The sequence below is a fragment of the Bubalus bubalis genome, chromosome 4 (genome assembly GCF_019923935.1).
Source record: "Bubalus bubalis isolate 160015118507 breed Murrah chromosome 4, NDDB_SH_1, whole genome shotgun sequence".
In the NCBI taxonomy this organism is placed as follows: domain Eukaryota; kingdom Metazoa; phylum Chordata; class Mammalia; order Artiodactyla; family Bovidae; genus Bubalus; species Bubalus bubalis.
This window is the reverse complement of record NC_059160.1, coordinates 124917014-124931535: the sequence shown is the minus strand read 5'-3', so window position 1 is coordinate 124931535 and position 14522 is coordinate 124917014. Positions and strand designations below refer to the sequence as shown.

Sequence of the window (14522 nt, the reverse complement as noted above, 5' to 3'; positions counted from 1 at the left end):
AGTCCTCAGAGATCCTTTAATCTTTTAGCAACCAATTCAAGTGTCGAGCAAATTACAGTTTCAAGACAGTTTCAGGTAAAGCTTCCTGGGTGATCAACATGTCCTAGCAAAGTAGAAAAGGTGGGTATAAAAAGTTCATTTTCTCTCCATCGAGATCAAGATCTAAGAGCATTTCTCCTCTGGGTGGAGGGCGGCCTGGAGGCGGAGTGGGCGGGCCCGGGGGCTGGGCTGGGGCTCCCGGACCGCACGCCTTTCCCAGCCCCCTTCCAGACTCGGAAAGCTGTTCGCAGCATTCCTGCGCGCTGGCATCGCCCGACCTCGTGCATGTTTCTCAGTGCATCCTCCCACTCCAGCTCCTGGGGGCAGAGGGCCGCCGGGGACGTCCGGGGAGCCCTGGGAGTGGGCACACAGTAGAGTTCGCCCCTCCTGCCGTCTTCCTGTGAACCAGCGATGCGGCAATCCTGGGGCAGGTGCCTGCGTAGGACCCGGCAGCTGTGTCGTCGGCCGGCGACGCTCAGGCTCTCCTGGGAGGTGTGTGTGTGGAGGGGGGTGAGGGCGGGGACCCGGCGCCGTGGGGGTGGGGCGGGGTGGGGCGCGATTCCGGAGAGTGTAGGCCCGGCAGGGACACTGCCAGGGGGCGGCGCGGAGCCAGATTCGAGGGTGTGTATGTGTGTGTGTGTGTTTCTCCCTGACTCTTTGGTCAGGTCTTTATTCAAAATGAGCTGTCCAAAATGAGTTGACCTTCAGGGGATAAACAGACAAGTTTGTGCAGCAGGATTCTTCTCTTCCGTGGTGGGCTTTCTGCGGGGCTTCCCAGTGGCCGGTTTCTTGGTTTCTGCAGCCTCCCCCACCCCCACGCCTCCGCCGACCTCCTCCCCTCCCCCCCCCGCCAAAGACTTCTTCAGTTTCTTTACAAATACAGCCTCCTTTCCTTTCTTCCCTACTAAAGGCTTCTTGCCTGGAACCCCTCCCCATCTGATCTGGCTTCTAGGTCCACTGCTGCCCTATCCTCCCGGAGGTTTGATTCTTAGCCTGCCCAGGTGCATGGCCTTTGCACGTGGGTTTAGTTAGATTCAACATAATTCTCAGGCTTCTCAGTGGATTCTTTTTCAGGACCCTGCGATGACTCTCCTTGCTTGGTGCTCTGGGACTTTTAAGAATTCTCCCAAGGTCTGTGTTGAGCATCTCGTGCATGGGAAGGTTGTAGTTACTCTTGAAAGAGTCAGGTGCCATACAGATCATCTCACTTGCTGAAAGCAAATTCGAAACGGTGCCCACCAGGAGCAAGTTTCAAAATGTTCAGTTTGTCTACATTAAGCAGAGTAATTCCTTTTAAGGGGAAGGGAGAATTAGGGAGCTAGCGATGTTCCTCGAGGCCTTGCTACCATCTTCCCAATGATACGCGATAAGGAGTCCCCTGCCGTGCGCACAGCCAGCGCTCATCTGCTCAAAGGCGGAGACCTACTGATATTATTCCAGGCCTTAGGTTTCTGAAGAAGCCAAACAGCCCCCTTGTTCCTCTCATCGCCTTCAACATCATCTTCAATCAACAAAGGAAGTTCAGGACTTCCTCAATACGGTGACCTTTAGCCGTGACCAGCCCGGTAAGGCCGAGGCAGCCAGGGCAAGGCAGATGGCACACCACTGCGGGGCCAACGTGCCAGGTTTGGTTGGCTCAACGTGCGGGCCCCACGACGCGTCAATTTCCCCAGTTAAGAATCACATTTCTCAAATTGTAGGAATTAAAAAAAGATTATGTCTTGCTCAGTAAGAATTTTCGGCAACTGTCTCTGAGAACCCAGTAAGACGCCAATTACGACATCACTGCAACAGATTTCGGGATTTTTAACTTATCGCTGCCAGAGGAGCGAAAACGAATCCCAAGGAGGACGGAGACAGCGTTCCCGCACCACGGGTGCAGGTAGGCTGCCCCCCGCCTGAGGTCGCGGGCGCCGCGCCGCTCGCAGCCCCCTCCCCTCAGGAGGAGCGCCGAGCCCCTCTGGGCCGCGCCGCGCCAGTGCACCGCGGGGCCTGGGAACCGCGCACCGGCTGCGCGCGGAGTCCCGCGGGGCGGTGGGACGGACGGCGCCCGCTCCCAATCGCAGGGCGGGGCCGAGGGGGCCGGCGGGCGGTGGCCAATGGGAGGCGGCGGAGCGGACGGGGGGCGGGGCCGCCGGGCGGGCGGGCCGCGGCGTCGGGAGCCGGCGCTGCAGAGTGGGAGCCCGGGAGGAGCCGGCGGAGCCGGAGGAGGACGGAGGAGGAGGAGCAGCAGCGCCGCGCCCCCGCCCCGACCGCTCGCCCGCCCGCTCGCTCAAGCGCAGGCCGATCGCTCCAGCCGCAGCCGGCGGGTCCCGGCCGCCTCCCGCCGGAGCCCGGCGCGGGCAGGGTCCGGGCCGATGGGCAGCCCCGGGCAGCGGCGGGTGGCGAGGAGGCGGCCCCGGTAGGCGCCGCCGCGAGCTCGCGGGCTGCAGCAGGTCGCGGCGGACTGCGTCTCCGAGGTGCGTTCGGGGCGACGAGCGACGGGAGGCGAGGCGGGGTCCGCTCGGGAGTCTCCGGGTCGTGTCCCGGGACCGTCCCGAAGTGAGGGGCTGCCCTTGGGGGCACCTCAGGGGGCCGACCGCGCGGCCGGGGCGCGGGGCGGGGGTCCGACTGGCAGATGCGCCAGTGCTCCAGAGTCCGGGGTGAAAGAGGAGCCGTCGCCGTTCGTTCTCAAAGTTATCGATCGGCTGAAAGGTTATCCCGGTCTCGTTGACGCGAGCACTAAACGAGGACTCTCCGGGCGCGCAGCGACTCCTCCGTGACTAACCCGAGAAAAGAGAGAGAGGTTGCCCGGCACGGCTCCCCGGCGCGCCGGGCGGGGTTACTTGCTGAACTTGCTGCAGGGTTTATTCCCCGGGAAGACGGTGTGCCCGGGGCCCGAGCCCTCGCAGCTCCCGCCCCTCTTTGTAAGGTCCCAAGCGGCCAGCGAGCTCCCTTCCTTGTGGCCCGACGGCTCCCCGGCTCCCCTGGGTCCGCAGCTCGCTCCATCCTCCGCTCCCGGTCCTGCTTGGGGGCCCGCGTATCCTTGAAGCTAGTTTGGCCAGGTCCTGGGAGTATCCCCTTGAGCACCTACAGATTAATTTCAACCGCGCCGCAAACCCAAAGAATCAATCTCGGTTCATCATCTGTGAGCGAGAGCCGATGCTTCTCGGGAAGAGAAAACAAGTTGGCATGGCCCCTCTGGGAGATATTTGTCATCATTAACCTGCTTCAGTTAAATTAATTCAGCCCAAGATGACTCCAGCGTGAGTACTGGAAACATCAAGTGCATTGGCCACGGAATTGTGGTCACCAAACAATCTGATTTTGGTCAAAACGCAGTTGTAGACTTTTTGAATTTTGTTTAGACTTAGACATGGTTTTTGATAAGGATGGCCTTCTTTTTTAAACAAAGAATTTTGGTGATTCTCATAGGTTTGCTCAGTAAGTTCCAAATAGTCACTTAGATTTTTCTTTTCTTTGCCTCTTTTGTCTGCAGTTTTCATTTCTAAATGTTAACACTAGATGGCTTTCTTATGACAGGCATTTAGTAAACTGTGCTTTTGAGTTGGCTGTCTGCAATCCAGGTTGTAATTCTTCCGGTGTTACAGTCAGTAATGGGAGAAAAAAAAATCCCCAAAACTGTTGCTTTCTTTGAAATATATTATTTCCCTGTAAAACTAATATTTATGTAGGTGTCATAAAGTGGTCTGTTACTTCTGGTGTTTCTAAAGATGTATTTCAGGAGACAACTTGGTTACTGTTTTTAGTCACAAATTTAAAGATGTCTGTTTTTACTTGAAAAATTTAAAGTTCTACCATGAGACTTAAAAAAAATTCTATTTATATAACATTTCTACTAAGGATGTTTTCTGCTTACCTTAGTAGCTAGTTGCTTGATTCAAAACAGTATAAAAGAATGTAATTCATGAGAAAGTGCAATCTTTCTTGAGTTTTTGGTACACATAATATTGATTCTTTCTAAAGACTCTGTTGATGCATTTTGGGGAAGAGATGTTGTTGAAGTATACATGTATGAGTCAAACATTGTGTTGGGGCCATTTTTATTTCCCCAACTGATATTGGATTGGGTGTTTCATTTCTAAGCACAACCTTTTTTTTCAAAAGTACCATGACTTGTAGTTGGCCATTTAGGTAGCAGCAGGTTCTTAATTTTGTGTTTTCAGGACTTTTTCTCTAAAGTAAGACCATGGCAGCGTGTCCAAATCTTGCCTAGGTAAGCAGACTCATTGAGAAGCTGGAGAAATACCTCAACATTTCTCATAGCTGTTACTTATTGTGTGTGTGTCTTACCCAGCTTAAAATATGATATGTTAAATTTGTTGGTTCTAAATTAGAGCATATTCACAAATAGCTGGGGAAAAAAAAATAGACCTCTCTCGCAAACATCTGGGAAGTATGGAATGAAATGAAATCAGAAACAGCTTTTATCAGTACCCACATGCTACCTATAGATGGGGTGAAATGAACTTGGATAAGAAGCAGTGTAAGCATTTGGTGTAGAAAATAAACCAGGAGATAAATTGCAGGTGTGGAAGTGGAGCTTCTGGCTTTATAGTATGGGCTGCACATTTTCCCTAGTTGATTTAAGTGTAAATTTTCCATCAAGTGCTTTTGATGTGTTTAAGTCTTAGCCTTTCTCAAAGAGCTATAATTTTCTGGAATGAAAGAAGGAAATTGTCAGCATCATGATTTGACTTTTATGGTACTTATTGTAGTTAAAGCTGTGTAATACCGTTGGTGAGTTTTGTTTTCTTTTCTTTTGAGACTGGAATGGTATTTAGAAGGCTTCCCTGATACCTGAGCTTGATCAGCACCTGTCCACCTTGAGGCATCTCTTCACCTGAGGTCAAAGGGGCATTTTTTTTTTTAATTTTATTTTATTTTTAAACTTTACATAATTGTATTAGTTTTGCCATATATTTATTCTTTTTGGAAATCTATCTATTCTTCAAAGTGAGGAAATAATAGTGAGGTATCTTGAAAGGGCAATGGGCTGGTAACTGAAACTGGTTTTAGAGTGCTGTGTTTGGTCATCAAAACTCATTTAAAGGGGTGCGTTTCCTGCATACTTTCCAGAGAACTGTGTGTTTATATAGATACAGCCTCCTCGTCCCCAGTCGTAATTAATAGATGCAAAGGGTTTTTGTGTGTGTGTTTTTTTTTTGAGATTGAGGAAGGCATTGTGTCTTTGAACTTATGATCTGCTTAAGGTGGTGGTTTAGGATTACAAATCCCTTCAAAGACATGATGAATTCGAAGAAAATTTAGACTATTATTGTCAACTGAAAAGCAAAGTTTTTTTTTTTTTCCTGTTTTGAACTTGAATGAAATATGAAATACATGCCTAAAGAATATAGGGAACCATATTCCAGATTTTCTCCTTCTATTAATGAACCTGTTCCCTTACAGGGTGATGTGACAGGAACCTCTGGCTTCCTGCTTCTAGGGCCTGGCACAGACGAGCTTGGATAAAGTTTTTTCATGATCCCTTTCAGCACCAAAATTTTAGGTTTCTTTAATATTTTAAATAAATGTATATATAGAGTAATGAACATGACTGATTGGGTTAGCTTATGTTTTTTCATGATTGTCTTTTCTTTCTTTGATTTATAATAAGTTGGTATGGTGGTTTAGTGCCTGCCAAGCAGGAGACCTAGGTTCGATCCCCGAGTTGGGATGACCCTCTGGAGAAGGAAATAGCAACCCACTCCAGTATTCTTGCCTGGGAAATACCACGGACAGAGGAGCCTGGTGGGCTACAGTCCATGGGGTCACAAAGACATACCTGACTTAGCATCTACACAGCAAAGCTGGCACGTGAACATTCATGAGAGTTACACCTGACTTAGTTTACACCTGGAAATCGAGGATTCAGAAATTGCTTTTCTGAAAGTTACTGAGTTACAGTGACATTTAGCTGTGACCCCCTTTTGAAGGGAGGATAACAGCGCGATAGGAATTAAATGCCTCGTAAATTCAGAGATAAATTATTTTGATCCTTTGTGAACTTGATTCATAAACTTTGGTTCCAAAGAGTGGTCCAAGGAAGCCAGATCTTACAGGAGAGGTTCTGTTTCTTGAGAGGTTTCACATTTAGTGTAACCCACTTCCTTTATATACATGTGTATGTGTGCGTGCATGTGTGCTAAGTCGCCTCAGTTGTGTCTGACTTTTTCTGATGCTATGGACTGTAGCCCAGCAGGCTCCTCTGTCTATGGGATTCTCTAGGCAAGAGCACTGGAGTGGGTTGCTATTCTCTTCTCCAGGGGATCTTCCCAACCCAGGGATCGAACCAGCCTCTCTTATGTCTCCTGCATTGGCAGCAGCTGGGAAGGCTGTGTGTGTGTGTGTGTGTGTGTGTGTGTTGTCATAGTAGTAGTATTAGTTGCTCAGTTGTGTCCCAGCCCAGGGATCAGGCGAATTCTTTACTGTCTGAGCCACCAGGCAAGCCCCATGTGTGTGTATGTGTATGTATGTATATATATATATATATGTATATGTGCGTGTGTGTGTAAAGTCGCTCAGTCGTGTCCCACTCTTTGCGACCCGTGGACTGTAGCCTACCAGGCTTCTCCGTCCATGGGATTCTCCAGGCAAGAATACTGGAGTGGGTTACCATTTCCTTCTCCAGGGGATCTTCCAGACCCAGGGATCGAACCCGGGTCTCCCGCACTGGAGGCAAATCTCTCCCCCCGCTCCACCATACAACATTGTATAGCTAATTTGGGTGATAGCAAAGAAGAAGGTATGCGGTAAGTTGAGTTTAGTTGTTGTATCATCTCTTTACCACAAAAATCTAAGGTTATCCTTTCATATCATTCCTATACTTTTTGTTTCTGTCTACTTCTAAAATTAAAAATCAGAGACAAAAATTAAATTTTATAGGTTGTCAGATTTGCCACTTTTTATGTTGCTATGTACATATATTGAAAATTAACAGCAGCAATTCCTGTCTACTGTCAAGGTATTTCATCAAGATACACTGATATACCAAGAAGAAATGAACAAAAAAAGGGAGGACATGTATGTGTGTTTTCATTACTGACGTAGGAAAAGTTCTTCGTCCAGAGAGGGCATAGGTTAAAATTACTCCTGCAGGTGTATATACCACCATACGCAGACAGTTTTCCTTTTGCATAGATCAGTGAAAACTTCACTATGGACCAGGGTTTGGGAATCACTGACCAACTCAACTAACCCTTCTTTGATGTTGGGGTCCCTTTATATATCCACATGTGGCCTAGTAAGGAATGGAGAGTTCCACCCTTCTGATGTTTTGACCGGAAGGTGGTTTTCTCCCTGTCGAGTTGAAATCTAATTGTACCTGTTAATAGGAATTCCATCCCCTTGGTGGCCTCCAGAACTAAACCTTCTGTAGAGGTGTTCTAGTTGCTCACTGAACAGTACCTGTCCAGGTGCGGCCTGGAGCTGAAGTCTTCCTGCTTTTGACCTGTGCAGAGTACAGTAGGGGTGCCCTTCCTTCAACTTGCAGGTTCTGTCAAGGTCACATTCACCTTTTTACTCAAACTCAGAGAGTTTCCTGTTCACGCGAAGCTCTAGTTCTTAGTCACATGTTGTCTTGAAGCCACGTCTTCCTGTCCTATGCTAATGCTGCTGCTGCTGCTGCTAAGTTGCTTCAGTCGTGTCCGACTCTCTGCGACCCCGTAGACGTCAGCCAACCAGGCTCCCCCGTCCCCGGGATTCTCCAGGCAAGAACACTGGAGTGGGTTGCCATTTCCTTCTCCCATGCATCAAAGTGAAAAGTGAAAGTGAAGTCGCTCAGTCGTGTCTGACTCTTAGCGACCCCGTGGACTGCAGCCCACCAGGCTCCTCCGTCCATGGGATTCTCCAGGTATTCGTTGGACTTTGTCTAATTTTATTTTGGCTGATTCTTCCCATAGTGCTTTTGGGAATTTGATGCTATTATCAAAGCACCTTTGCCAACCTTCCCAAATGAATGCTGTCTGCACATTAGATACCTTACCTAAGTTGCTGGCTACACCGTGAATGGCATCCCTGAAAGTTTCCTTCTAGGATTGGTTGTGAAGTGCAAGTTGCTCAGTCGTGTCTTACTCTTTGTGACCCCGTGGACTCTCCATGGAATTCTCTTGGCCAGAATATTGGAGTGGGCAGATACCCTGAAAGATCATGTCAGGCCTTCTTTGTTGGTCCTGCTGACCAAGTTACTCCAAGAACTGAGTTCATTTCCAGTGTGTCTCTAGTAACTTGAACCATGCTCTGCATGGTGGGGGATTGAGGAATAGCTGTTCAAAGATTGACTGAGGGAGGGACTGAGAAGCTAGGGCTGTACTGTGACCTGTGGCCTCTGGAGGTCTTAAACACTAAAAAGATGGTGGGAAAAAGCAGAATGTTGTGGACTTTCTTAAACACATCTTGCAGTCTGGTATTGTCTCATTTTGAATGGCTTTCAGATATTTGGGGACAGGCACCATCTTTTCCCAATTCCCTGTGTCTTAATTAGTTGATACTCTTTTCTTCCTGTTTCATAAAGAATCATTTAGCCATAAGGGGTGTCTTGAGTGCTACCAATTGGATTACCCTATGCTTTTCACTTTTGTGTAGTTGCTAAATCTTCCAGGAGAAGCTCCCAGTTAGTTGAGCTGTTTAAGAAATCAGAGTAGTCTAAAGTAGGCTATTTAGTAATGTGTTCAAGTACTTTGAAGTGAAAGGAAAAAAAAAAAAATCCAGGTAAAGAGCCAGTGTTAAAAATGGTTACTGTGGAAAGTAATTATGCTTGGGTGAACACAAAATTATGTATGCTTAGATGAACCATCATGTAGACATTTAAAAAAATCTCTGACTGTAATGCTTAGGGCACAGTAGCGGGTGTGGTCTGCATGATTGCTTTCACTGTCTTCAGGGGACTTTGATAATTGTTGTACCCTTTGGAAGGACTTCCCTAGTGGCTCAGATGGTAAAGTGTCTGTCTACAATGCGGGAGACCCGACTTCAATCCCTGGGTTGGGAAGATCCCCTGGAGAAGGAAATGGCAATCCACTCCAGTACTCTTGCCTGGAAAATCCCATGGACAGAGGAGACTGGTAGGCTACGGTCCACAGGGTTGCAAAGAGTCAGACACGACTGAGCGACTTCATTTTCTTTGGAACAGTGGATATTCAAATGGTTCAGAAATAGGGTAGGGGTACAGTCCTCTTTATATTGAAGTTTCTAATAAGTACTTTTAGGAGTTATGCTTGGGTTCTTCATACAGAGCACATGCTGTTGTTCAGAGTATTTAATGATTTAATCTAAAGAACAATGATTTCTTTGTAGTAGGGTCTCTAAACTTTTTCCAGTGTGCATCCCAACTATACAGAATTTCCTGTGCTTAATATACCTATGTGCACATACACGTTTGTCTATATGTGCTTGTGTGTGTGTATGTTTAGTATAGTGCGTGTAAAGAAGTGAAAGTGTTACTTGCTCAGTCGTGTCTGACTCTTTGCGACCTCATGGACTTTAGCTCACCAGGCTCCTCTGTCCGTGGAATTCTCCAGGCAAGAATACTGGAGTGAACTGCCATGCCCTCCTCCAGGGGATCTTCCTGACCAAGGGATCAAATCCATGTCTCCTGCCAATATCTATCTATCTATCTATCTATCTCTCAAACGGTAAAGAATCTGCCTGCAATGCAGGAGACCAGGGTTCGATCCCTGGGTTGGGAAGTTCCTCTGGAGAAGGGAATGGCAATCCACTCCAGTATTCTTGCCTGGAGGATTCCATGGACAGAGAAACCTGGTGGGCTATAGTCTGTGGGCTCACGAAGAGTTGGACACGACTGAGCGACTGACACACACACACACACACACACACACACACACACGTGTGTGTGTGTGTATATATATATATATAACTTTACATGTTAAATATAGACATTGTAAGTGCGTGCTCTGTTGCTCAGTCATGTCGACTCTTGCAACCCCATGGGCTAAAGCTCACCAGGCTCCTCTGTCCTTGGGATTTTCCCAGCAAGAATATTGAAGTGGGTTGCCATTTCCTCCTCCAGGGGATGGACATTATAAAACATAATAATATACATTTTAAGAAGTCTGATAATAAACCTAAATGAATATTGGAGTGTTGTGATTCTTAAGAGTTTGCTTGTTACCCTTTGACATGTGTGGCCCGGGTCCTGAGACCACTGCTCTCTCACCCTCTCTGGTTATAGTTCAAGGCTGTTTGGAAACAATTTCTCTGGGGCCTGCAGGGTCTTGTTAATGGAAGCATAAGACAGACTCTACCCTTCATAGGTCTTCTGTTTACTGTAATTGTTGTTTATCCTGAGGACAGTTTTTACTTTGGCCAGTTTTCTTCCAGAATTGGTTGTGGGTTGCTTAGTGAAGTCGCTGAGTCATGTCCGACTCTTTGTGACTCCATGGACTATAGCCTACCAGACTCCTCTGTCCATGGAATTTTCCAGGCAAGGATACTGGAGTGGCTTGCCATTTCTTTTTCCAAGGGATCTTCCCAACCCAGGGATTGAACCTGGGTCTCCCACATTGCAGGCAGATTCTTCACTCTTTGAGCCACCAGGGAAGTGCAATGGGTTGCTTAGCTTGAGGTTTCAACTTGGGGGTGGGGTGGGAGAGTGATGACGTGGTGGAGGATACCATTCTCCTTGCAGAGTTTCTGGTTGAACTCAGCTGTCTGGGGAGCATCATATTACTGAAGCATAGTGGACACAGACCCGGAATGAGGATAGAAGGACGTTACTAATCATGTGGTCATCTAGAAACTTCTAACTCAGAGAAAACCATAGTTCAGAAAGATACATCCACTCCAATATCTATTGCAGCACTGTTTACAATAGCCAAGATAAAAAAACAACCTAGATGTGTATCAACAGAGGAATGGATAAAGAGGAGGTATAACATAAATGAAAGTGGAATATTACTCAGGCATGTAAAGGAACAAAATTGGGTCATTTATAGAGACGTGGATGGACCTGGAGACTGTCATACAGAGTGAAGTAAGTTGGAAAGAGAAAAACAAATGTTGTATATTAACATGTGTGTAATCTGGAAAAATGGTGTAGATTATCTTATTTGGAAAGCAGAAATAGACAGAGGTTTAGAGAACAGATGTATGGGCACCAAGGGAAAAGGGAGGGGTGGGGGGAATTGGGAGTGACACATGTATAGTATTGATGTATAAAACAGGTAGCTAATGAGAATACATAGTATGGTGCCAGGAACCAAAGCAGTGTGGTGACCTGAATGGGAAGGAATTCCTACAGGGAGGGTACATATGTGTATGTATAGCCGATTCACTTTGCTGTACAGTAGAAACCAATACAGCGTTGTAAAGCAACTATGCAAAGTGAAAAAAGTGAAAAGCAATCGTACTGCAATAAAAATTAATGGAAAAAAAAAAGCAAGAACAATTTTGAAAGTGTAGGTTAATACTGGCTAGGACTGGGGTGCACAGTCACCCCAGGTGCACGACCGGCCAGGGTCCTAGCTTCTGGAGAGCACGTGGGCTGGAGCGGAGGAGGGGAGGGCCTGGTAGCCGCCAGCTCCGCCTGCACTGCCCGCCCCGCCTCCCCGTGTGCTGAGCCATCTTACTCTATAGCGTTTACTCTCTGGCCTGACATGATGTTGTACATGGGTTTTCCTGTGTTTATCTTCTCCCTCCCCTCCATAGAATGTAAGTGCCCTACGAGTAGGGACATTTCTGGTCATTACTGCTGTATTCCGTGTACTGCCCCGGTTTCTGGCACATAATAGCCTCTTAGCAAACAAATGTTTGATAAAGGCAGGACTGAAAGCCCCGGGTTTAAACACGAAAGCACTGTGTGTCTTGGCTTTTGTTGAACTAAGGAAGTGTTGCCTTGAGGTTCTCATTATTTCTATTGTAAATGATCTACCCAAACAGCCTTTTATGCCTTATTTTATATCTTTTCTGGGTCACTTGAAATGACCTGTAATTGAACTCTGATATCAAAGTGCTGAAAATGGAGAAGTAGTTTCTGAAGAGGGTGACAGCGGAACTGCACCTGTTATACCATTATTGCCCCATTCCAAGGGGTGTGGTTCAGGGAGGGTGGGCACCCCGGGGTGAGAGGGTGTACTTTACACCTTTCCCAGGTTTCAAAGTCTGATACCAACTCATAACTGCATGGCCTTGGCCTTACTGGGATCAGATGAAGCTGCAATTCACTTACAAGTCTGGTTTGGACTCCTTAATAAAGATAACTGGAAAGAGAGGATTTCTGAATTGTTCCGTGTTATCTTTTCTCTCTCAATTGATGATAATTTCTACAGGAAATAATGATTTTGTAAAACCGATCAGTAGTGTATGTACACCTTCTGCTAACGTAGTCCTTTTACTTTGAGAATTGCAGAGTGTGTTGGAATATTACTTATGCCTTACGTGCAGTAGGTGCTTCCTAAGCATAGGTAGAAGCCTTCTATCTTAATATCCTGACCTGGTACTAATTCCTATAGTGCATGAATTCAGGAGGATATCATTGTAACTCCTGCTTGTTTAAATGTGTGTATTAAGGTTTGCTATAAGAGCTGAGGGCGAGGCTGAGAGATTAAATAATAGTAAAATCACCTAATCTGTCAGCAACTTTGTCATTTGAAGATCATTGGAAGTCATTTGCTTGGGATAATGGATCTGTTTAAAAGGTTTACTTTTTTTATTAAAAAAATTTTTATTGGAGTTAAGTTGATTTACAGTGTTGTGTTAGTTTCAGGTATATAGCCACGTGAATCAGTTTTATATATACATATATCTTTTTTGGAAAAAGTTTTAAGTGAGAGGAATGAGCGAGGGAAGTTAATGTTTTTGACTTAGGAACAGGATAAAGAACTGGGGAGAGAGATTCCTGAAGGTAGATTTCAAAACAGCCATAGTGCTTGAACTTTTATTTGTGGTCTCCTCCAGACTGGAGAACCTTACAAGGCTGATGCGATTTACAACCCCCTGCCCGCTGCCCCACCAACGATGTGAAAACTGAGATTTCAGACAAGAACACACGTGATTTTCTGAATCTTAGCTCTGAAGAGTTTAAACTTGCCTTTCTGCTCCCATGTGAGACCCTAGGTACCTTGTGGGGTCCTATTGATCTTAATAAATCATAAAAAGAATGGGGGACATGGGTAAAGAAAGTGTATTCAGAGGAGAAAGCCAGAATTATGTCACTGCTGCCCCTGCAAGAGGGAAGTGGTAGCCAGGAACAGGCTGCAAAGCCATTGTTCTAGCCTAAAACCCTTCTATCAGCCAGTGGATCCTCTGTTATTCATGAGAAATTTTGTAGTTTAACAGTTCTGCTGATCGAACCAGGCTCTCTCCTCTCTGCTGGGAAGCGAGAGGGCTATCCTGTGATCCTGCGGAGAACATTTCTTTCTCTCCTGAGTCTTTGCCAGGATGAAAAGAAGGATCAGAGGAAACCGATTTTCATTTTGCATTTATACCTCGCTCGATTTGCATCATCTTTGTTTAAGTCAGTTGAATGTGAAGCCCTAAATAAATTTCAGGCATTTAAATATTTAAAAGGATTCCTCCACCATACTAAAGTACTCATTCAAAGAATGAGTACTTGCAACAAAGAAAATAACCCCCTTACAGACGTAGCCCATACAGGCTCTGCTCACCTTGTCACTGAATTATAAAACATTAATAGCGGAGTGAGAATGGAAACAGCCGCAGAAATGCTTGGCTGGCTCTGTTCCAAAATATTGTTTCCCTGGTAGAGAAAGCAGGACGATTTGTTTAAAACTGGCAGTCAGCCAGTCAGAAGAGCTCTGACGCCATCCGTGTGGTAACTACTCTGCTCCGACTGCTAATTTTAGGCTAGTTAAATCTGGGTGATGTCTGATGGCTGTTGTCGCTGTGTGTCTGGCTATGTGGAGCTTTCTAAATCTATCCTCTAGGCCTGGCATCACAGCATCACAGCTCACACTTCTTTCCCAGACGCGCTGTAGCACAGAGGGGATGTTGAGTTGGCCCAGGATATGTGGACAGAGTGAGGAGCAGGCCTTGGGAGGGTGTCAGGAGGCACTGCCTTTCATCTTACGATTTCCTTTGCTACTTGGTCCACAAACGCTTATCGTGCTTGGCTCCTGCTGTGGGAAGCGTGGAGGAGGATGCAGAGAGGCCCAGCCTCCAGGCAGCAGTCTAGGGACAACATTTGCTTGTTTTCTGCCTATTCCTGCAAACTTTGGGGCTTTTCTGGTGGCTCAGATGGTAAAGAATCTGCCTGCAATATGGAAGACCCAGGTTCAGTCCGTGGGTCCGGAAGATTCCCTGGAGAAGGGAATGGCAACCCACTCCATTATTATTGCCTGGAGAATTCCATGGACAGAGGAGCCTGGTGGACTAGAGTCCATGGGGTTGCAGAGTCAGACACGACTGAGTGACTAGCAGTTTCACTTTCACTGCAAGCTTTCACCAGTTTAACACTGGCCTTTCTGGGGAATTCGCTGATGGTCCAGTGGTTACGATGTGGCACT

At 46.6% G+C, this 14522-nt stretch overlaps 1 protein-coding gene across 8 annotated transcripts in view; it reads left to right on the top strand.

Annotated features, from left to right (window-relative positions):
• The first annotated feature begins 388 nt into the window (after nt 1-388).
• SIPA1L2 (signal induced proliferation associated 1 like 2) overlaps nt 389-14522 on the top strand; it is a 251449-nt gene continuing 237315 nt past the window's right edge. For 3 of the 8 annotated variants that reach the window (XM_044942019.2, XM_044942020.2, XM_044942016.2), the window contains exon 1: nt 2245-2498. The gene's annotated coding sequence lies outside the window, so the exon portion shown is untranslated. Of the gene's footprint in view, nt 532-2244; nt 2499-14522 lie in introns of those variants that run through there. The other 5 variants (XM_025284507.3, XM_044942021.2, XM_025284515.3 and 2 more) reach the window with 3 other exon arrangements.